This window comes from Dendrobates tinctorius, unplaced genomic scaffold (genome assembly GCF_039654945.1).
Source record: "Dendrobates tinctorius isolate UK_male_01 unplaced genomic scaffold, ASM3965494v1 ptg000059l, whole genome shotgun sequence".
NCBI lineage: Eukaryota > Metazoa > Chordata > Amphibia > Anura > Dendrobatidae > Dendrobates > Dendrobates tinctorius.
The window spans coordinates 6,191,762-6,214,907 of NW_027361727.1; the positions used below are offsets into that span (position 1 = coordinate 6,191,762).

General features: G+C 43.9%; 1 long non-coding RNA gene across 1 annotated transcript in view; it reads left to right on the forward strand.

The window, feature by feature from the left end:
- LOC141092317 (uncharacterized) overlaps positions 1-6,616 on the forward strand; it is a 97,656-nt gene extending 91,040 nt beyond the window's left edge. Inside the window, exon 3 of the long non-coding RNA XR_012232761.1 lies at positions 6,298-6,616. This is a non-coding gene — a long non-coding RNA (uncharacterized lncRNA). The remainder of the gene's footprint in view (positions 1-6,297) is intronic.
- Positions 6,617-23,146: the final 16,530 nt, after the last annotated feature.

The following is a 23,146-nucleotide window of genomic DNA, read 5'->3' on the forward strand; positions in this document are numbered from 1 at the left end:
ATAGACACCTCCTGCTCAAACCTGAGACTGAGCCTGCACGCCCCTAACACCCTAAGTGGATCCTTCTCCCCACCGCCATCAGGAACCTTGTCCCTCGCTGTCACCTAGCACTGCCCCGGCTAGTGCACTGGCCGGTAAGGGGCTAGCCTCATCACTGCAGATGGAACGACACAGAGAACAGTGACAAACACGAGACCGGCAAGGACAAAAACAGCAAACTTAGCTTAATAGCCTTCTCTGCTGAAAAGCACTGCACAGCAGACAAAAGGCACCCAGACCACAAAACCAGCTGAAACACCACAGCAGCTAGAGAGCTCCTTCCTCCAGGCTTGGTCAATATAGAATGCTCTATCTCCGTCGGTCAGCTAATGCATCAAGTGACTATTTAAAGGATGGTGGGAGTGGTCACCACCCACATCAGCTGACGCCACTCTGCAGTTGCAGCAGGGTTTCAGCAAGGGAAACTGACATTAACCCCAGCTAGTCCTGAAAGGAAAAAAGCTCCATTTAAATCAAAGTGGAACCAGAGCTGCCACGAATCCAAAAATGGATAGTGACACCGCCTTATCCTCGCACTGGGTTAGTGGACGGTTCACCATGGTGTCCATCCCGTCCCATATCTTTATTCTCCAGTGCAGGTTTTGCATGTGAGCTGCGGTTATATTCTATATATTGTTATAGTAGATAATTTTCTGTACTGCATGACAGTATAGATCTCGTCCTCGTATAAATATCACACCTCAAAAAATATTTGTCTACATTTAGATTGTTGATAATTGTTATCATTGTGCAAAGAGACGATCATCACATCATCTGCATGGCCGGCTCCAGGATGAGCATAAGCTACAGAGAAGAAAAATCAGAAGATTCACCATGCTTAAACCAGTATGGTGAGGTACAAACAACAAGATACAATGTAGCTTCATTCTTCACTCAGGGTTCTATGTGGATCATGTAATTGATTTTTGACCCCCTAGTATCTAGAGATTTCACAATTGTGTGTCTTTTTTAATTATTGAATTAAACATTATTTTTTAGTTTTTTTTTGTGCTTTTTGGTTTACCTGCTGGGGTAAGTGACTGAGTCAGCAACTTTGTGCTCCATCACAACTCTTAACGGTATGGGTATCTTGAGAACACCGATTCTGTTAACAATATAGCAGACAAGGAGGCCCATGACCAGACAGGCCCTTCTGGCATTTGCCAGAATTGCCAGATGGCCAATACGGCCCTGACATGAGGGTCTGAATAGAACTACAGACTTGGTCTAGTAGATCAAGGTTCATACAGATGTTAGGTTTCAATGTACAAAGCCTGACAACTCAGATACAAAGTAAATCTTGCATTTATTATAACTAAGTCCCAATCTTTTCTCAGTCTGCAGGGTCACGATGAGTAACATTTTTTTATGCACAATAAGGCTAAAAACTCATTTTCTCCCTTGTAATTAAATCCTATAAAAAATGTTGATGTGAAAAGGTGATGCAGGGAATGAATAAAACATGTGCATGGTTCTACAATAGAGTAGCTGTATGTGGTGCAAAACTAAAAACCGTCTATTAATGGCAATTTTTCTGTTATTGTATATCATATGGAGGACTGAAGAGACCTTCATCGGGTATGACTAACCATGATTGATCCAATAAAGTACTGTATAAAACATTTATTATTCGTTGGGAGGTTAAACGTGTTTGGGTAATGTAATTGTCACAGTTTCCTCACTCACTGTGGTCTAGGGAATCTGTGAGTGACAGCTTAGCTGCCCTATAGGATCTGAAGTGTGCTGGACTGTCAGTATTCAGTATTCTGAGAGACAGTCCAGTCATCCAATCTGATGCTGGGGTGTGCTGGGCTGTCAACATTTTTATTGACAGCCCTGCTGCTCAATCTGGCTTTGCCTGCGGGTATTCCTCCAAGTGCCTCCCATCCTTAATTATTTGCTAGATATTTAGCTGGTTAGCTGTGAGCAGACCATTGTCAGCTGTAGCATAGCTCTGTTTTTGATTGGCTGATCTTTTTGCCGGACCTAGGATTTGTCTTGACTATTTGTGTGTGTTATCCATCTTGCTCCTGACGCTCTCTTAACTAAGGTCCTTGACCCCGGATTTGGCCTCTGACTATCCGTTTGTCTCATCCCCTTATCTTGATGTACCCTTTTGGTATTTGACCATGGACTGTTACTTAACCATACCTTTGTCTTGACCCTCTCTACTACAAGCCCTCCTGGAATCTGACCTTGGACCTCCTAACTACTTTTTCTCTTGGCTTGACTCAGCATCACAATAATCAGTTAAAACCTTTTTGGGACAATCCTGCCTTGTACAGTCTGATTCTACGGAATTGATACTAGTAGGAAGGGAGTGTTACTATAGGATAAGACTACACAGAATTTGTAGGCTATACCCATGGAGACACAAGTCTAATTTGTAGCTGTAAACTCAAAATGGTAGATTTGTAATTAATATTTTGCAAAGAAGATTCATTTTCTATTTTTTTTTTTAGATCCATCGGAGCAATACAAAATTGATACTAAGATAGGTTTACACTTTCAGATGGCTGTCAGTGGGGTTCTGTAACATGGCTGCGATCAATAGTAGACTTCACAGGTGCTTGACCGGAGGTTCCAAGGGATGTAAATCTCCATGTAGTGCAGATGGGTTTCCAGTGTTTCATAAAGTGTTGAATGGGGATTTCAACGGTTGGACCCCATGACAATTTACATTGTAAGAAGATAGACTATGGATAGCAGTCTAACCCTAAAGGAATGTTTGGTAACTTCCTTTTTTTTGTTATATCCTATGGAACACAGAATTAGAAGAAAGTATGACTGCCGGATCTGACTACACACGGTTTATTTGTAGTCTGTAACCATAGAGACAGACCAAACTAATTGTTTTGTATTATTTAGATGCATTTCAAAAATATAAATTAAGTGCAAAGTTGGTCATACCCTTTAGAAGAATAGTACATAATTTTTTGTTTGACATTTCATAGTTATGGTGAGATTGGTGTAGTCATTATTACAGGTTACAGGTGCTTTGTTGAAAACTCCGATGGACATAAAGCACCAGTAGATGTTATAGCAGCGCAAAGGGCTCACCTGTGCTTGACAGAGCACTTAAAATTAATTGGGGGCTCAGCTACCAAAACCTGCCTACTTATTAATATTTTCATAAATTTTATTAGAATAAATGTTGGTCGCTGATATGATTCAGTCCAGCTGGACAAAAGCAAAAACAGTATAAAGCAAAATTGTCACTTATTGTAAATATTATAAAAAAAATCCTTATTCAGATCCAGAACTGCAATTTTGACACAAATTTAAATGTTCAAGTTCCTGTTTTTTGGCTTTTAACTCCCGCATGAATCATTATGACATGTAGAGAGTGAACTCGTACATTACAGAGCCTGTAATCTTGTTTTTGCACCAGCTGAAAATTACAGGCTAGTTATCTGCATTTCTGTTCTGGTTGCAGAGCCAACACTTAGAGTTTAGTATAGCTCTCTACAATGTGCACAAACAAGAGGCCAAGTCAGCGCCGTAATATACAGTGCCCTGATGTAAGTTATCATTTTCTTTTTTTCCCTGTAAAATACTTTTTTTTTTTAAGATAGAAACCCTCTTAAGATGAATTACTGTATATACTAAGCAGGTCAAATGACTCTCTCACAAGTATCTGCCTTTGCACCATGGCAAAATCTAGACTTTGTATCTGCAGCTGCAATAGAATAAGAGCATAAAGTTAAAACATTGCGAGCAGTGTGTCTCAAAAGTCACCGCTTCAAGATATAAACTAGACAAGTGCAAGTATTCAGAATCCACTGACAGGATCTCTGCTGCATTGGTCATGATTATAAAAGATCCATCACCACAGATCGAGACAGGAAGAGAGAGTGGATGAGTAAGTTTTAGGACAGAGACAGATGGCCATGTAAATCGGGTCGAGATTGGAACTGGCTGGCGGCTCTCCTGACCTGAGCATGATAGCTGCATAGAAATACATGAAGCTCTCATGCACAGGCAAGGAGAGCCGCAGACCGGTCCGAGCATTGCGTCCAATTCATACAGAAGTCTGATTGCTCCCTTAAAGTAATGCAAAAGTTGTAACTAGAAGGGCTCATTTAGACGTCAGTTTTTGCTGTACAAGTTCTGTCCATGTTTTTCACAAACTCAGGGTTGATCACAAGTCTGTGTATTTTTACAGACCAAGCAATCCGCACCAAAATAGAGTCACAGTTCAAACTTGCCAATGCAAGTCTATGGATCTGTGAAAAAACTGGACAGCACTCGGATGATATCCATGTGTCATCCATTTTTCATGTTTGTGTTGTAGGAGAAAATTGAGAAAACTTCTCTTGCACAAAAGAAACTTATGATACTCAAATGATAAAAACTGGCATGAGAATCAAATGCTGAGGAAAATCAAGTGTTTTTGTGTGCCAGAAAAATCACCGACCTCTGAAATAGTCTTTAGACTCTGAGGATGAAAATTGATAAAAACGTTAGTGTTGTTTTTTTGGTTCCAGTTTTTTCAGGTATTTCTTTTTAGCCAAAATCATAATTGGTTAATTGTAAATTATCATCTGCCTGTGTATCTTGTGAGCTTAATTTCCAAAGGTCTATCTGTTTTATCTGCTTGCACTGACATGCTGCTTGTTTAGCTTCATGTTCAGGTCTCAATGGGCACTTCCTATTAAATTGTTCTCTATCTTCTTTTCCTTTAAAGAGGTGGTCCACTACATTGTATAATGCCCCCATCGATTTACACCTTTTAACTAAGTATTTTTGCAAATGCCGCCTGCTGCCATATGTGCCTGTGTGCGGCACTATCGCTGCTCGCTCAGTCTGCATCACATGACCTCGGCTGCTGATGACCGCTGACATACACTGATGTCGCGTCATCTTCCAGATTACCTGGATTCACCCAGGTGTGACCCAATTGCACGTACCCCCCCCCCCCGATTGACTGGGCTGTGGGTGGTGTTTCCCCACATGTCACAGCCCAGTGTCCAGCGCACTTTCCTTCTCTCCTCTGCTTTCATTGGCCACAAGTGAGCACAGGATACTGGGCTGTGACGTGGGTGAAACGCCGCCCATAGCCCAGTCAGTCGGGGGATGGATGTGACTGGGAAACGCCTTGGTGAATTCACGAAATCCGGAAGTTTACATGACATCAGCGGCGTCTGCAGCTGAGGTCTTGTGATTCGGACTGAGTGAGCAGCAATAGCGACAATCACAGGCATCTTGTTTTAAATGACATGGTGGGGAGAGTAAGGAGATCACATAAGTTTAAAGATGAGCGGAAAGAAAGATCTGGTACTTGACCTGAATTTTACTTCAAAGTTCGGTTCAAGTACCAGAACTGTAGCCGAACTTGAACCAGAACCTAAACCCTATTGAAAACAATGGTGACCTGAACTTTGGATCCGGAAAAAACTCCCTCTCCTTCTCCCACAGACTTTCCCCTGAACTTCGAATAATGTTATGGATGTCCAGGAGAAGTCCGTGTTCGGCGTTTAGCACTGGACATTAACTATCCGGTACAAGATTTTAAGTTTCAGTTCGCTCATCATTACTTGAGCTTTTTGGAAATAAAAAAAACATCAAAATAACTGATGGAAAAAATGAATACGTACAAATGACAATATGTTTTCATCTGTCTTTCATAGAATGCAATGTTACTGTATAATAAAAAAAAAATATCTGGACATTATTTTTTAATGGATTAAAAGCCCAGGAGACTGCATTTTTTGCACCCTGTAAAAAAGAAAATAGATAGATTCATATTCCATGGGGCTGTTTACATGTCCGATCTTTTTCCTTGGACCGCGTGGTCTGCGGAAAATATCGTAGACATGTCAGATTTTGAACCGTACACTTAGGTAGGAAGGAAGGATCATCCCCGCGCTGCAAGATTTCCAAAAATTGTAGAGGTTTCAGCGTGGTTTATTCTACGCGTTTCAGGGTTCAGATGACCACTTCATCAGGACATACCACAAATATTGTACCATATTTGTGGTATGTCCTGATGAAGTGGTCACCTGAAACGCGTAGATTAAACCACGCTGAAACCTCTACAATTTTTTGAATTCTTCTTGTGGCAGCGCGGGGATGATCCTTCCTTCCTACCTAAGTGTATGCTTCAACCAGGTCCTGCACTGACCTGTGGATCTGCAGCAGCCGCCATTAATATGTCTTTCCTTCACTGTCACCAGGTGAGCAGTTCTCTTGGTGGGCAACTCTGTGTAACGTTTGATAAGACCCTATTTGCGCTTTTGTGTCTCCCTCTTTTCTCAGATTTTGAACCGAGGATAGGATTAAAATCGGTACTGCAACTATATGGGTGAAAAAATCAGACCGACCTCTGATGACATCCAAGTGTGGTTCAATTTTCATGGACTGTCAGAAAGGAGAAGGTGGAAAAACTCGGACCACACGCTGATCAAAGTTTGATTAGAATAATCAGTTAATTTTTCTTGAAAATACGGACGTCTGACCCACAGTCTGCAACCATGTAGACACATAGATTAGAAAATGGCTGAGCTGTATACACAAAACACTGCCAGGAGAACTAAGATGGTCTAAGGGCCCCGTCACACATAACGACGCACCAGCGATCCCGACAACGATATTACCTTGTCAGGATCGCTGGTGTGTCGCGACCCGGGGCTAACAAGCGACGCACGTCGCTTAGTTACCTACTGTGTACCTTAGTTACCAGCGCGCTGGTGCAGGGAGCTGGTAACCAAGGTACACATCGGGTTTCTAAGCAGCGCGCGGCACTTAGAAACCCGATGTGTACCTTGGTTACCAGCTCCCTGCACCAGCACGCTGGTAACTAAGCTACACATCGGGTTTCTTAGCGCTGCGCGCTGCTTAGAGACCCTGCGTTTACCTTAGTTACCAGCGCGCTGATCGCTGGTCTCCCGCCTGTCACACGCAGCGATGTAAAGCAGGTACAGTAGAAAACCTTTAGAAAGCCCAAAATACATCTCCTGCTGTAATGTTGTAATCTTCCCATTGGTTTTATTTTTCTCATTCTTCTGCACCTACTATAAACAAATGGCAGGTTATCAGTCTTTCCGAATTACTAGATGCTCAATTAATGGATTATCACTGTACAAAGAAATCCATCCTGACTGTGGGGAGTCCCAAATCAGTCATTGAATTTCTGTTATTAAACATGTTTAGGATCCTCCTTGGTTTCAGCACTTTCCTCAGTACTAAATATACTATTTATACAATTCTGACACATTATTTTCTGTAAAATACTTGGCCTATATGAGTCCAGCCAGGGTCTCCCACACATCCACGCTGAAAATGGTCCTTCTGCACTGGTAAACTTCACTGCACTGATGTTCCCATAGGAATGTGGCTTTTCTCCAAATATTCTCATGAACATTTCATTAATCTTCCTGGCTCAGAGACAGTCTCAAAACATTGTTGTGTAGAAGTTTAACTGTTTGTGTCCCTTTAAAAGGTTCCTGCAGAAAGTTTTGCTAACCTTGGTGCTTAATGTTGAATGATGTTTCCTTAACCCTATCACTAAAGTGACACTCCAGCCAGGCAAATCTGCTACTCTTTCAAGTACAGGGCTTGAGCGATGAGTTGTGCTTAGTGTTGAGCAAATGTACACAGATAAGGTGTTAAACAAGCATGCTCGGGTGCTAACAGAGTGTCTTTGGCATGCTCGTATACTAAGTTTGAGTCGCCTCAACTGCATGTCTCGCAGCTGTTCGACAGCTCCAACACATGCAGGGATTGCCTGTTTGTTAGGCAATCCCTGCATGTGTTGCGGCTGTCGAGCAGTAGCAAGACATGCACTGCGGGGACTCGAACATAGTTTTCAATCACACTGAAGATACTCTGTTAGCACCCAAGAGTGCTCGGATAACACGTTATCCTAGCACGGTCGCTCAACATGAGTTATGCAGCATTAGGCCATATTCACACGTTCAGTATTTGGTCAGTATTTCACATCAGTATTTGTAAGCCAAAACCAGGAGTGGGTCAAACATGCAGAACTGGTGCACTTATTTCTATTATACCTTGTCCTCTGATTGTTCCTCACCTGGTTTTGGCTTACAAATGCTGAGAAAAAATAATGAAGAAATACTGATAGTGTGGCCATAGCCTTACCTTAAGGCCCTGCATTAGGAATAGAAGAGTCTATCAGATTTACCAGGAATGTTGTTTTTATGTGGATACAAGTAATAATTTAATTCAACTCATTTTTCATTATGTCCCATTGCCTTCATTGTATAACATTTAACCCCATTGCCCCTAGAGGATAACATCCAGCCCCATTGCCCCTAGTGGATAACATTTGGCCCCACGGTGTATAACATCAAGCCCCATTGCTCCTGGTGGATAACATCTGGCCCCTCATCTCTCGGTGTATAACATCTAGCCCCATTGCCCCTGGTCAATGAACATCTAGTGCCTTGGTGTGTAATATCCAACCACATTGTCCCTGGTGGATAACATCTGGCCCCTCGGTATATAACATGCAGCCCCATTGCCCCGGTAGATAACATCTGGCCCCTCGGTATATAACATCCAGCCCCATTGCCCCTGGTGGATAACATCTGGCCCCTCGCCCTTCAGTGTATAACATCAACCCTCACCCTTCCCCAAGTGTATATCCTTTGGCCCCCCACCAGGCCATCTGATCTTACTAACGTGACAGAATGGCTGGTGGTAAAGAGCTCAATGAATCCACCGCAGTCCTGTAATAGGAGCCACCAGTGATAATGATATTTCTTCCATCCTAAATATTCCCGCATCACCTGTGAGTGCTATTATTGAGAAGTGGAAAAAACCAAAGTAAATCAGCTACAACGTGTATGTGGCACCCCTGAGGGTTCAGTCGCCACAGAGGTACTGCACCTCCTCCTGAGGTGTGGTACCCCACCATCCAGGCAAGGTGGAGACACCTGACCACGCTCCAACACCTGCATCCCACACAACATAGAAAACCAAAAACAAAACACAAAACAAATATCCTGGAATAAAAAAGTAAAAAATATATTGCAAAAATTGCATGAAGGTAGTAATAATAATAAGGGTATTTAGTTAACATAATTTTGATCAAAATAATGTAGAAGCCATCCCGCCACATCAAGGCAACCCCCGTTTTGTGTTTTTTGTTTTTGGTTTTCTCTGTGTAAAGGTCATGTGTTCATATGCAATTACATTTTGCATGCACATTAACTTACTTTTTCTGCTCAGACCCAGTTTCCCACACAACATAGTAGTGTAGTAAAGCACCCTTTGGTGGCTCCCTGCTTGGAACATGAAGCATGCTGGGAGGCGGGTAGAGTTTAGTTTGCACTCAAAGAGCGGGAAGAGTGTAGGATTTGGGGAGTTAGTCAAAGGAGTCTGAAGAGGTCAGCATGTGAAAGAAGATCTCCTGAGGGGGATGGATGAAGGAAGTGCGGCAGCAGGCCTCAGTGACCTGGGTCTGCTGGCACAGGAAAGAGACATTCAGAAAGCCTAATTCTCCAGAAGAAAGAAAGATTAGAACGGAACGTAAGGAGAAGAAGAGAACTAAGGATTAGGGTTAGAGCAGAACCCTTCCCAGTTCTAAGCGCATGGCCGGGGTCCGGTCCCCGAGGTTGTATGGATACTAATGGTCCTGCAGCAGACACCGGAGGAATAGAAGTTGTCACCATCCCACACAAGACTTGGGGGCACAACAGCAACGCGAGTGAGCCGGGACTAGGTAGTAAGGAGTCCCCGAAGCAGGCTACAGTTGTCTGCCATACAAGTAGAGTTCTAAGAACATCTGACAGGAGGAACTCCAGTGTAACTCAGTACTGTGAGTACTTCACTAAAGGCGCTAAGAGGGAGACGTTCAGAAAAGGCATATGTTGGCGGAGTGTTGGAAAGGAGTACTTCATCTTGCCTGGAAGTTGGCTAAGCTCCTGACCCGGAGTACACGGTGCAGATGCGGGCCCTTGTACCACAACAGACTGTGAGTAAAGCTTTGGAACTACATGCACTGGTGTCCTCCACTTATTCCTGCGTCAACCTACCCGGCACTGCTACATCCCCTGCGCCTGACACTACACCATCTACGTGTCACTTCATCTACTCTGCCATGGGACTACAGCCCTGCCTGTGGAGGGCTATAACATCATTGCTGCACCACACCATCTGTCCCAGAGGATCTGTCTACAGCTTCGGCTTAACATCTTCATTGCCGAACACCACAGGTGGCGTCACGAATCATACATAAACTTTCATCACCATAAGCACACTGAACATTCCCCTTTTACAATGGGCGCCCAGGGCCACGGGCCGGGTCCCAGCTGCCGTGACATCTCCCATTGAAGCTCATCAGGCCCGGTACCGAGTACCCCGCCAGCCCTGGGAGGGTGACCCATGGAGACCACATAAAGTTACAGAGTGGGATTTCCGTGTTTTTCAAGTGAAAATCACTTCAGGAAATGCGCCTTGTTTAGGTAAATTGCCGTGCGCATGTTCAGTATTTTGTTGCTTCTTTAAACCACTTCAAGGTTCAGGAACCATGAACCAGTTAAAAGAAGTAGCGTGCTCGTTCTCTGGGTGGCTTCCACTGGGAACATGCTCACTACTTATAGTTAAACTATATCTAAAAAAAATGCTGGTTGTGGAACTGCTGCAGAGACGATTGCAAAACCTCCTCTGAAGCTGCTTCATGAAAAAGGCCATTGGCTTTGCCTAGGAAAACCTCAAGGCAACTGGTATCTTAAAGATGCTGTGTTAACATATCCTTTTGGAGATTTGGAGGAGTTTTTCATTCTCAGAAGTGGGTTTGAAGAGTTTTGGAAGCCTGAAGCGTTTTTGTAACCTTTTGATTTCACAGTGCTTAGTTAGAGCGGATATCATCAGGAGATGCTTCATAGAAGTGACATGCATTTTTTATTTCCCTATCCGATGTTTTTATAAAACCTGAACTGACTTGTATTGTTCAAGATTATTCTACTTGTTTTTTTTTTTTATGTATACCCTTTTCAAATCTAAAATACACACAAAAGAGGAAAGAAAATAAGCTATAAAATGGGGGATCACCACAAATGATTGGCATTTAGAGAAACAATTTTTATTAACATGTAAAGACCATAAACAACTATAAAAGCATTTAAAAAGTCACACATGACATGACAAGATACCCCCAAAAGAGGGGAGAATTGTGTAAATGCAGATAAGGTAAAGTGGCGACCCCTGAACCTAATGAGGAGGGAGAAACCACAAACTCTAGGTGGCGACACGCGTCGGGCACTTTCCCGCCCTGTTCTCACTGCACATTGGTCCTGCCAACTGATGCCAGCACTTTAGGCTGCAATGCATGGGTGATTGTTGCTACATATCTCAGTCTGTGTGTTGCTGGTTCATTATATCTATCCATGATTTTTATCATAGGTACTATTGGCTTTGGTGACCTAGTCCCAAAGCTGGGGTTGGATCCCACTTTGTCATTCCAACACCGTGGTGCCCCTGCTCCTTGGTTCTTATACCCTTTTCATATCTAAAGCGCCATGGAATAAATGTCGCTATAATAATAAATAATAATAACTAGACAAAAAAAACGCATAAAGGACTGAGCATATAAACAGGAATGTGGTTTCACAATTGCAATTTATAGAAAAAGCTTTTAAAGCATTTTTAAGCTTTTTTTTCCAATTTTTTTGTCTTAGTTGCAAAAAACTCTGTGTGCACATAAACTTAAACTTAGAAACACCTGGATGCTATCTGCACGTCTTTTTCAAGTAGATTCCACCCAGAACCCAGCCGCTGCATAAAATGGACATAATGCACAGCAATGTAAAAACAACATTGCTGTGCACATGTTCAGTGTTATGTCACTTCTTTAATCAGTTAGGAAACTCTGAAACGGTTCCAAGAAATGACATGCTCATTCTTCGAGCCGGTTCCACTAAGAAGCTTCCCATTTTCTATACTGCACAGTGGCGGTGGTGGAGCTAACTTAAGATCGATGGGCAAAACTTCGGGCGAAGTTGCTTCAGGAAAACACCCACATGCATTTTCCGCAGCGACTTCACCTAGGAAAACAAGGCAGCTGTGCCAGCATCTTAAAGACTCTGTACATAGCCTTTTTCAGATTCAGTACATCACGTCCCAGTGTACTACATATCCAGATCTTACGCATGTGGCACAGACTATGGCGAGTTAGCATCGAAATGTGAAGTAGTTTTAGGGTAACAATCCTGAGCATTGGATGAAAACTGGCCTCTTTTTACAGACACATATTCTCCCTGTGTGTGGCAACTAGCATTTTTTTACTCATATCCTGTTCTTAAACATCTTGAATGTATTATAATGGACAGCTCACATTTCATGTCATGCAATTAGTACATCACTTTTTAAACGAGTATAGTTTTCGGAGCCGAGGAGCGCCAATCGCCTTTACTCCAGAGAACAATTATAAACAGATATGTTTAAACACAGCAGCATATAAATAGATTTCCTTCTAAATTCTTAGGTGCTTCTTCATGGCGGCCAAGAAACCTTCCCCAATGAAACTTCACCACTCTGTATGGGAAGATGGAGTGTACTGTAAAATTCAGGTGGTGCAGCAATGAAGTTGGTAGGAAATGAAGATAAATTTATAGTACAGAGGTCGTACTTTCTATTCTAAATAAAACATCTGCTCCTTTACCCTACACTTGGAGGGCTTGCTAGCTGTCAGTGAATACAAACATTCTAGTTTTCATCCACCAGCCAAACCCTGTACAGACCTCTTACATCCGACAGTTTATTGCAATTGTGTCTAGTTTACACATTTATTTGTAAATTTAAAGCTATGTGCACACGTAGCGGAACTCTCACGGAAGTTACCGCGAGAATTCCGGAATTCCATTCCACGGGAAAATCGCATTTTAAATTCCCACAGAAAAACTAGCAATTTGCAAGCGTAATTAGCTTGCAGAATGCTAGCGTTTTCCAAGCGATCTGTAGCATCGCATGGAGAACTGATCCTTGACAGGTTGGTCACACTCGTCAAACAGTGTTTGACGAGTGTGACCAACTTTTTACTATTGAGGCTGCCTATGCGTTATCAATAGTATAAGATATAATGTTAAAAATAATTTAAAAAAAAATAAAAAATGGTGTTATGTTCACCTTCCGGCGTCCCGCGCAGCCTTCCCGGGCCTCAGCGATGCTTCTGTTCCCAGTAATGCCTTGCGAAACCTTTGATGACGTCGCGGTCTCGCGATAATGTAGCGGTCTCGTGAGGAATAGGGACCGCTACATTATCGCGAGACCGTGACGTCATCAAAGGTCTCGCAAGGCATTACTGGGAACGGAAGCATCGCTGAGGCCCGGGAAGGCTGCGCGGGACGCCGGAAGGTGAATATAACACCATTTTTTATTCTATATTTTACAGGGATATGGTACTCACAGCCCGGAAGACAGTCTCCTCTCCTCCGGACCGTGGGTACCATCCGCAAATGTTCTGCTTACTTTTCTCATGGTGGGCACGGCCACATGCGGGAAGTAAGCGGAACAATGCAATGCTATGGGTGCGGGATCGCCGCGATTCCGCAAAATAATGAGCATGCTGCGTATTTTTCCACGATGCGATTCCGCTGCGGGAAAATCCGTAGCATTAGCACAGCATTGCGGAATCCCATAGGATTGCATGGGATGCTGTTTTTTTTGCATTTTCGGGGCAAAATCGCGCGTTAAAGAACGCTGCGAAAATGCAAAAAAAAGCGACGTGTGAGCACAGCCTTATAGTCCAGACTATTTTCTACCTGTTCTGAGTCACCGAAGCAAACTATTAAGACAAGTTTTAAATTTGTAATATTGATGTATTTAACTTACAGAGAGGATTGCCTTGACTGAATTCAACTATAGGAGTATTTCCCTAAATACCGATTTTTTTTTTTATTGAGTTCGGTGGTAGCTGTATACATCTGTATATGGTGAGAGAGCCATGCTATATGCTACAACTTTGACGTCTGAAGTGTTAGGGTATATGCAGATCATCCGCCTGGAACCAGAGTGAGCAAATCGCCACAAAAAGGAAATATAAGAGAACATTTCGCGCAGACAGCCATATTTTTGGTCCGAATGCAATCCGACAAAACATCAGACCGCACTCGGACCAAAGTCATTCTATGGGGCTGGGCACATGTACGATTTTTCCCTCACATGGCTGCATGCACGATTTGCATCCGATATTTAGATCGCACTCGGCCATGCGATTCAGTGAGTCCGCAGAAAACATCAGACTCGATTTGGATGACATCCGCATAAGGTGCTGGTTTCACGGATTGACAGAATAACAGAATGGAGAATTTTTTTTTCCATTATCTCCACCTACCATAGAATCAGATCTGATTAGAGTTTGATCAGTGTGAAATTAGCATAATCAGCCCATTTCTCTCAGAGATGACATTTTTAGCGATACCATATTGTTTTTTTTCTATTTCTTTTTTGAAGACTTTTGGCTTGGTTTTTATTTTATTATTTTGAATGGCATTTATTGTATGGGTTATGGTACAGTTTTATAGCTTGTGTCATTACGAGTGCGGCAATAACAAACGTGCACTTTTTTTCGTTTACTTTAGTTTATTCATAAAATATTTTTAGTTTTCCCCAAAAATTTTCATACTTTGTTTTTAAATTTTCTTTACAATTTTTATTTCCTTTTTGTGTCCCTTAATTGGCCAAATACAATAATTTTCTCTTTTTGTTTTACAATTAGCACCATATAGTAATTCTGACCAATATATTATAGTAATGTCCTCATCTTGTAGTAGTTTCCCCATCTTGTAGTAATGTCTCCATCCTGATCCCCATCTCGTAGTAATGTCTCCATCTTGTAGGAATGTCCCCATCCTGGTCTCTGTCTTTTAGTATTGTGCCCATCTGTTCCCCATCATGTAGTAATTTCCCCTATTCTGAGAAGCTTCACATACATATTAAAAAAAATTATTCTCACCTGACCGCCACTCCCTCAGCGAAGTGTCCTGTCCTCTTCTCCTCCGCAGCCTCGACGGTGCATGGCAGTGACGCCACACACTGCCTGCGCTGGCCTGCGTCAGCTGCCGGACTCTGGCCAGATTTTGCAGTGTCTGCGCCATTATACATATCAACTGAATGTGCGTTCAAGGATGCACATTCAACTGAAAAGAATCGGTAATGTCTGTGGCCATCACGGGAGCTCCAGTGCTTGTGAGCCGCATGAAGCAGCCTCAGGGGCCGCATGCGGCTCGTGGACCGCGTGCTTGATACCCCCCTACTATAGCCTAATGCACAGCAATTTAAAAACAACATCGCTGTGCATGTTTAGTCTTTTACTACTTCTTTTAACTGTTTCAGGGATCGGAAACCGTGAAGTAGTTAAAAGAAGCAACATGTTCATTCTTGGGGTAGCTTTCACTTGGAAGCTACTTGATAGTTATAGTTTAAACTACAGAATAAAAGATGCCGATGCTGCAAAAATGACAGCAGAACTGATTCTGAAAAAAGATCACAGACTTTTTCCAAAAGTGGGTTCGCTTAGCAAAACTTTGGTGGGTCTCCCAGTGTCTTAAAGACGCCGTATGCACATACCCTTAGTAGCAAGACTTCTGAGGGCAGGAATTGGCTGAAGCTATCACATAGATGTATGGCACATTACCACTGAAGGAAACTCACCAAATACTAACCATGGCCACTGGGAAATCCTAGAACAGTGGGGTATCTATCCTTTGGAAAAATAATGAATATGAGATTGGTGAGGGTCCGACATCTGGCACTCCCACCAGTCTGCTGTTATTACCTCTGGGGGCTGTCTGTTGTAAACAGTGTATTGAGTTGTACAGTCCAGCTCCGTAAGCTGTTTCTTCACACTATTATCTTCGATAGGAGCTTCTTCGGTAGTCAGCAGCGGCCACTAAACAATATACTGAGCTGTGGCAGCGCTATAAGCCGGGGGTGACAACAGCAGCAGATCAAGTTGGGTGCTGTATATCAGACACCCCACAATCTGATATTGATAGTCATCAATATAAAAGTAATGGACCCCTTTAAGTCTTTTAAATAGAAAGAAGCAGAAGAATTTATCTGCTCAGAATGTTTGTGTTGGAAGGTGCTGAAGCATGATTATTGAGGACATTTAGGGCCTGTGAAATTCCACAGATGTTCCCATCTGGTCCACTTTTGTGACGTCGCGTCAGTAGATTAATATTTAAAACTCTCATTTGACTCTTTACAATGCAACTCAATCCTGTGGTTTCTGTTTTTCTAAAAGGACCATTGACAAAAGTAAGTAAACACGGACCGTCCTGTATTTAAAGGGAACCTATCACATAAGATTTATGCTGCCCCAACTGCAGGTAACAGATATGGCCTTCTGCACTGCAAACATCTATTTTTTTTCGCTCAGAAGTGTGATCCTGAGAATGGGGTATAAATGGATAATGAATGGTGCAGAAGTTGAGCATGCACACCTGTGCTCCATACAAGACGAGGCTCTATGAGCCCAATTGTTGGGATGCAGTGCCATGTTCTCAGGATTTTTAGGGGTTCCAGTGGTCAGGTCTCCAGTGATCAGTAAATTATGCCATGGTCCATGCGTGGGGGATAACTTTCAATTTTGAGAATGTCCCTTTAAGCAATTCCCCAGTTTATAACTGTAACAATATTTAACTTTACAAAGGTCAGATAAGCACATGTCCTGCTCCAAACAATAGAAGATAAGAATTCTATCTGAAACTGATACATGTTATTGTCACAGATGTTAGTGATACAAGCATCCTCAAACCGACAGCTCGCCTGCAAAATAGTTGTACAAACAAAGAAAGCCGTCCAAATGTCACAGTGACTCCCTGTATCCTTAACAATCTGAGCTCAGAAAAATAACAAGATGAGAGTCCCTTGTGCTGGATCCAACGGGCTGAAGATGTAAAGAAAGCCCACGTTTATTGCTCATTATCTGAGAAAATACACACACACACACACACACATATATATACACACACATATATATACACATACATAATTATAGTTAAAGGAATTGTATCTGCAAGTCTCATACATGACCAGGCTGCTGCGACTAAAATGGAGAGAAAGAGCAAGAGCTTTGGCACCGGGTTAAATGTTATATACAAGTACCAGTTGGATGTGATCAGAACTGATTTGAGATCTAAACAAGAATGTCTCCATTCGCTGATAGCAAACAGTGATTGCGAACAAGTTTATAATTAGTTCAAGGGTTGAATGATAGTAAGATCAAATCTAATCATTCCACAAGTAAAATTCCTGCGCCCTTCTAATTTTTACAATCCGTGCCATTTTTAAAATCACTGCTTGTCGTCAGTGAACAGATAAATAGAAAAATAGAAATCGTGTGGGGCAGTGTCTGAATACGGTCTCATTCTATGGTGAGGATCCATCATGTCTAAAAGGGGACGGGATGAATCCAAGAGCCTTGGGATCAGTGAAGAGAAACTTAGGTGAAGGGAAAAGGCTGTCAGGGCACTACCGAGTCACGGCGGCCACTGACAAAGTAGCTGTATGCCAATCACACGGACACATGAGACAGTAGACTTCTGTGCCATGTAGCAGGTCCGACTCCCGGCAGCCTGGATTTATGACATTGCATTTACTTTTATGCCACTAACATCACCTTCCCCTAATGATTAATATAGCACTAATCTATCTTTCTGCCACAGTAACCTGCACAGTCACCAAGTAAGGAATTAAAGTTGTGGATGTTGGCGCAGTTTCATGTTCTTCAGCTGGAATTGGCCTTGTATCAGTTTTCATAAACTCAACACGAATAAGCGGAATTTGTGCACATTTTTTTCTCTGGCTTCTAGGATGCCAACTATTCATTATACCCTCCAGGGGGTATGAATGCTTTCTTGTAGAAGTAACAAACTAATGGTATGTGCACACATCTTTTTTTCAGCAAGAGGGAGACTCTTCCGGAAACACTGGTGTTTTTTTCCTCAAGCGTCTTTTTTATTACACTTTTTTGGGTGTTTCCTGAGTGATATTTTTGTCCACTGGCGTTTATTTTTAGCTTTTATCGTCAAACTATTTTTATTGTTTTTTTTTTTGTTTTTTTTAACTTTTATCCATTTTTTTTTTTGGGTATTTTCTAGATTTTTTTTTTTTAAGTTTATTCAACAGTGAAGAACCAACAAGTGGCTTTCCAAGCAAAAATATTGCCAAAAATCTTAAAAAAATACTCAGGTGTCTTTTGAGCCTTCACAGTGACTGCTATTAGAAAGTATAGCCAGAAGAGAAACAATAGGTGGGTCGTCTGTGCTGCTGATTGAGATCCGAAAGAATGGTCCAGGATACCAAGCAGTCTTGATGCAGTTTTATTATCAGCAATTCCCTGAACCTCATTGTCCTTTATCATTGGATAGAAGACTCTATTGCATTTTTTTGCTTCTCAGCTTTTCCTATATTAGAAAGTATAGAACGTCTTCAAAACAGAAAAAAAAAAGAAAAAGATTAATCCACTAATATCTTTTACAGCTTGGCATTTTTGGATTAACAGTTAAAAGATGCTCAAAAGCCTGAACATATGAACAAGTAGTTTTTTAATAAAAATAAATATTTTCATTTTTGTTAGCATTTAGCTCGTGCTTTATTCAGGCGATTAACGAAGCAGAATCAGCCTGAAAAAGACGTTTTTATATACCCTTATTATAATGCAATCGACCTGTATCTAATGTGGTGTAGTAACCGCTGTGTTCACTAGGGGGCGCTGTGCAGATGTCCTAGGAGAAAGGATGAATGGTAGAACCATGAAGGACCGTTATGTATCTCAAGGTGGGTGGCCTTGAGATGGAGACTGATGCATGTATTGACCAGCAGTGATACTGCTGAGGTGTCGTTTCTACGTGTTAGGGAGAAGTCAACAGGTAACTAGAGAGTTGGGAGGGCCTGGTTACCTACAAACCCACCCAGGGGGTGTGTTTTAAAGCACTGTTGTAAAAAGTGTGAAAATGCCTGAAGGACCTGTGATGAGGTCAGAGTCATGTGACCCAGTGGGCGTGGCTATGATTGATATAATGTGGCCAGGGTGAGTCACAAGAGGTGAATGCTGGGACCTGGTTGGTCCAGTGTGGAAGGTCCCGTCTGAGTGAGATGGGGCTGCCTTCTGACAGCTAGTGAACGCTGTGTTAATGGCTGCACGTGCCTGGTAAATCCCTGGAGGGAATGGACGTCTGCCGCATGATGGTGAAGGAACCATGAGTGACCCTGACATGGGTGAGATAACACTGAGACTGAAAAGCCTGTGTAATGATGATGGTGAAGGAACCATGAGTGACCCTGACGTGGGTGAGATAACACTGAGGCTGAAGAGCCTGTGTAATGGACATTTGCTAACCTGTGTTATATAAGGATAACCAGAGTGAAGCTATAATGGACGCTATGCTGTTATATGAACTTTATGTTGCTTCTATGGGTTTATGCTGCTGAATAAACCGCATGGACTGTTTTGGTTTATGAAACACCCGGTGCCGGATGTGTTTTGTTCGCTGCCTAGCGAGGATCCCCTAACTGAATGACAGCGCTACCTCACATTTGGTGGAGAAGGCGGGCAATATTGTAGCCTTGTTGCTAGGGGCAACGGAAAAGGACTGCAAAGTCGGTTGCTAAGGGCAACGCTGAGCCAGGAGGGCTGACGGTCTTAAAGCCGTGTGATGTGCTGACAGGAGTCAGTGGCAAAGACTTATAGGATACCTCTGCGGTAGAGGGGTCTGAGAACCTGCGCGGCCAGCAGGTGACGGTCGTGAAAGCCGTGTTGTACTGACCGGGGTCAGTGAGAAAGAGACTGGTGATTGCTATAGGGTGCCTCTGTGGAGAAGAGGTATCCGAGGACCTGTGTGGCCGACACAGGTAACGGACAGGTGTTTGTGTGGTACTGACCTGGGTCAGTGATAAAGACTGTGTACCTGGAGGGTTCAGTGAGCAAGGTCCTGGAGGTTCAGTGTTGGGAGATTCTAGAAGAAGAATCGGATCCCTGGAGCACGTGGTATGACTTTGGACCTGATAAGGCGTGAGTGTTGGGCAGTCTCAGGCGGAGACGGATGTCCTGAATAGCACCCGCTGAGCCCTGGACCTGGTGGGGCCGGTGTGTTGGGAAACCCTGCGAGGAGGGTCGACTCCCTGAATAGCACCTGGTGTGCCCTGTGTGTTGGACGGTCTCAGAAGGACACGGTACGTCCTGAATAGCACACAGACAGGACACATGAGTTTCTTTTCTTTTTTCTCAAATTAGCCTGCGGTGGCTCAGTGGGAGTCACGAAGGGGACAAGCGGCTTCCGGTAACTCGGCGGGGTTACGAAGGGGACAAGCGGCTTCCGGTGGATCGGCGGGACCACGAAGACGGTGCAGCAGGAGCTGTGGCAGCGCCATTAGAAACTGGTGTGGTGTCGGTGATCGGTGACAGCAGGAGCTGTGGTGGTGCCAGCAAGGACTTGTGTGGTATCGTTAAAAAGACAAACTGTGTTGTGTGAACTGTGGTCTAAGAAGACCGGTATAACGGACATGGGGAAATCCCGAAAGGGGGCGGCGGCCCAAATCGGGGTGGTAGCCCAAAAGGGGTGGAGTCCCAGAAGGGGGTGGTAACCAAAAAAGGGTGGAGTCCCGGGAGGGGGCGGTGACCCAAATTGGGGTGGTTCAGTAAATGGCAGCACTGGTTGACTCAGTGGGTATGTCTGGAGACCCGCAGTGTGTCTGTATGAGTTTTGATGAGTGCAGCATGGATTTTCCGGATAATGGCAGACCACAGGTGTGTACTGTGATGCTACACTGGGAAGGAGCCTCTGGTCGGCTGGACTCAGAGTCAGGTGACTGACAGGAACTCCTCTCGTTTTCTCTCTGACCGAGAAAAACTTCAGGATTTGCTGTAAACACGGGGTAACGGTGAACTATGCAGTAGACAGAGTAATGTTCGAGGGGACCAAAGGTGGTGAGTGCCAAGGGGGCGGGATACCAAGGGACTTAGTCTATGCCTTGGAGAGGGGCCGGGACTTTGTTTTGTTTGATGACGTATGGTCGAATGATGGAGACGTGTCGACTGTGGGGCCAACAGATATTGAGACGGTGACGGCTCCTGACATGGACAGGTCAGAGGTAGAACTGACCAGAAGAAGTACATCTGCCCAACTGACGGACCTGACGTCTCGTGACAAGACGGATGGTGAGCTGGGAGATGAGATGTCTGGACTAGACACATTGGTGGACGGTAACTGGAGGGTTCACTCGACTGATAGGGCTGACCCAGTGGTATCCCTTGAAGATAGAATTAAAGAAGTAGTGGTGCGACACGTGATGTAAAAAAAAGAACAAGACCATGAGATAGTTGATAAAAGAGACAGTGGAAAAACATCTCGAAAGAGAAAAAGTCCTGAGACAAATGGCCGAGCACAGGGTTGAGTGGCTCGAGAAAGAAGTCTTGGAGCTCAGAGGTCACTTGTCCTCCTGGCAAAATGTGAACAAGAGCCTTAAGGAAGAGATAGAAGAAGTCAGAGGAGTTGTAAAAGGTCTTCTGCGGGAGAAGTTGGACGAAGACTTACCGCGGGTGAGCGCGAGTGATAATAAGACAGAACTGCCAGTAGCCATTGTGGCAAAGGGTCATGAAGTGATCACATCATGTGAAGTTGGTGAGTTAAGAACTGAAGAAGACAGTCACCCAGTCGGGTCAACGGTAGTGAGGGAAGTGTCCGTGGTAAAGCTATAGCCTTCGGTCCAGGAAGAAAGCACGACCACGACCTTCCAGTCTGTGATTGAGGTACCCGAAGACATGCAAAAAGCCTGTGCGGAGGAAGGTGTACATGAGGCTTTCAAAGAGGTGGTCAAAGTGTGTGAAGTGCACTGGGCACCTGAGACTCGGCAGTTGGTGGTAATATCAGCCAGAGAAGATACATCAAACCGAGTGGCTGTCCTGAAAGAAATGCATTTACAATGTCTCCACGCCAAACAGCTGGTCAGGCGGAGTAATATGAAGGCTGCTCGAGACCTAGAGTTAGCGAAGGAGGCTATGGATCAGCTGGGTTTGCGGAAAGGTGTAGTTCCGGTACCCAAAGCTCTGATTGGACGAATCATTGGAAGATCCGGGAAGGTAATGCAAGACCTTGTGAATATCTCCGGTGTGGTGAGGGTGAGGATCCCTCCTGATGAGGAAGACCAGGTATCCAGGGAAGTGGGTAGGATTCCCATCATGGTGGTTGGCTCCGTGGAGAGCCTGAGAGACTTTTGGATGCTCGTGGAGTATCGAGTGGGGTACCTGCAAGAAATTGAGCAGTTGAGGCTGGACCGCCGGCGAATTAATAAAGAAGTACGGAATACCAGATGGCGGCCGCCTCCAACCCAAGATGTAAGGACCCGAACGGTTCCTCCAAGAAGTGACATGGCAGATGGCCGAAGAGTGTCAGCAAGGGGTAGTTCGACTGGCAGGATGACGTTGAAAGACCGTAGTTCCTGTGAGATGCTGAATGGGTCAGACTTAGTCCAGACAGTAGGCCCGATTAAGGCTGATGACCGTACCAACCGGGAGCGCCGGTCAGTGAGAGAAAGGTCAGGTGACGAAGTGCACTATAAGAGTGTAGTGACTAAACAGCGTTTGATGACGCAGACAAACCGTGACTGGAGGGTCAAAGACAATGACCGGTATTATGACCGCTGGGAGCGGGGGAGGCCTAACATAGAGATGAGGCCGTATGACAAATGGAGACGTTCTCTCGACCCAGGGGGCAAGGTGTAATGAGTGCCCGGTCTCGAGAGCCTGATGAGATGTGTGTTCAACCCCACAAGTTTGAACAGAGGGGGAGGTATGTGGTGTAGTAACCGCTGTGTCCACTAGGTGGCGCTGTTATGAATGAGTCACCGGAGGAGGAAAAAACAAAAATACAAGCTAAGTCCAGAAAACCAGAGAGGTTGGTAGCTAGCGGATTGCAGACCCATGATCCTATTCACAACAACTAACAGTAGTCATGGGGTGTTCCTATTGTGGTCCTAGACACCTCGTTCACAGCCGGAGAACTAAATAAACCTAAAGAAAGGGGAAATCTAAACTACCCCAGAGCAGACCCCAAAGCAATAGGCAGCCCCCAACATGTATTGACGGTTAAAACAGAGGAAAACACAAACACAGACAGAAAGAAAGGCTGAGCAAACGATG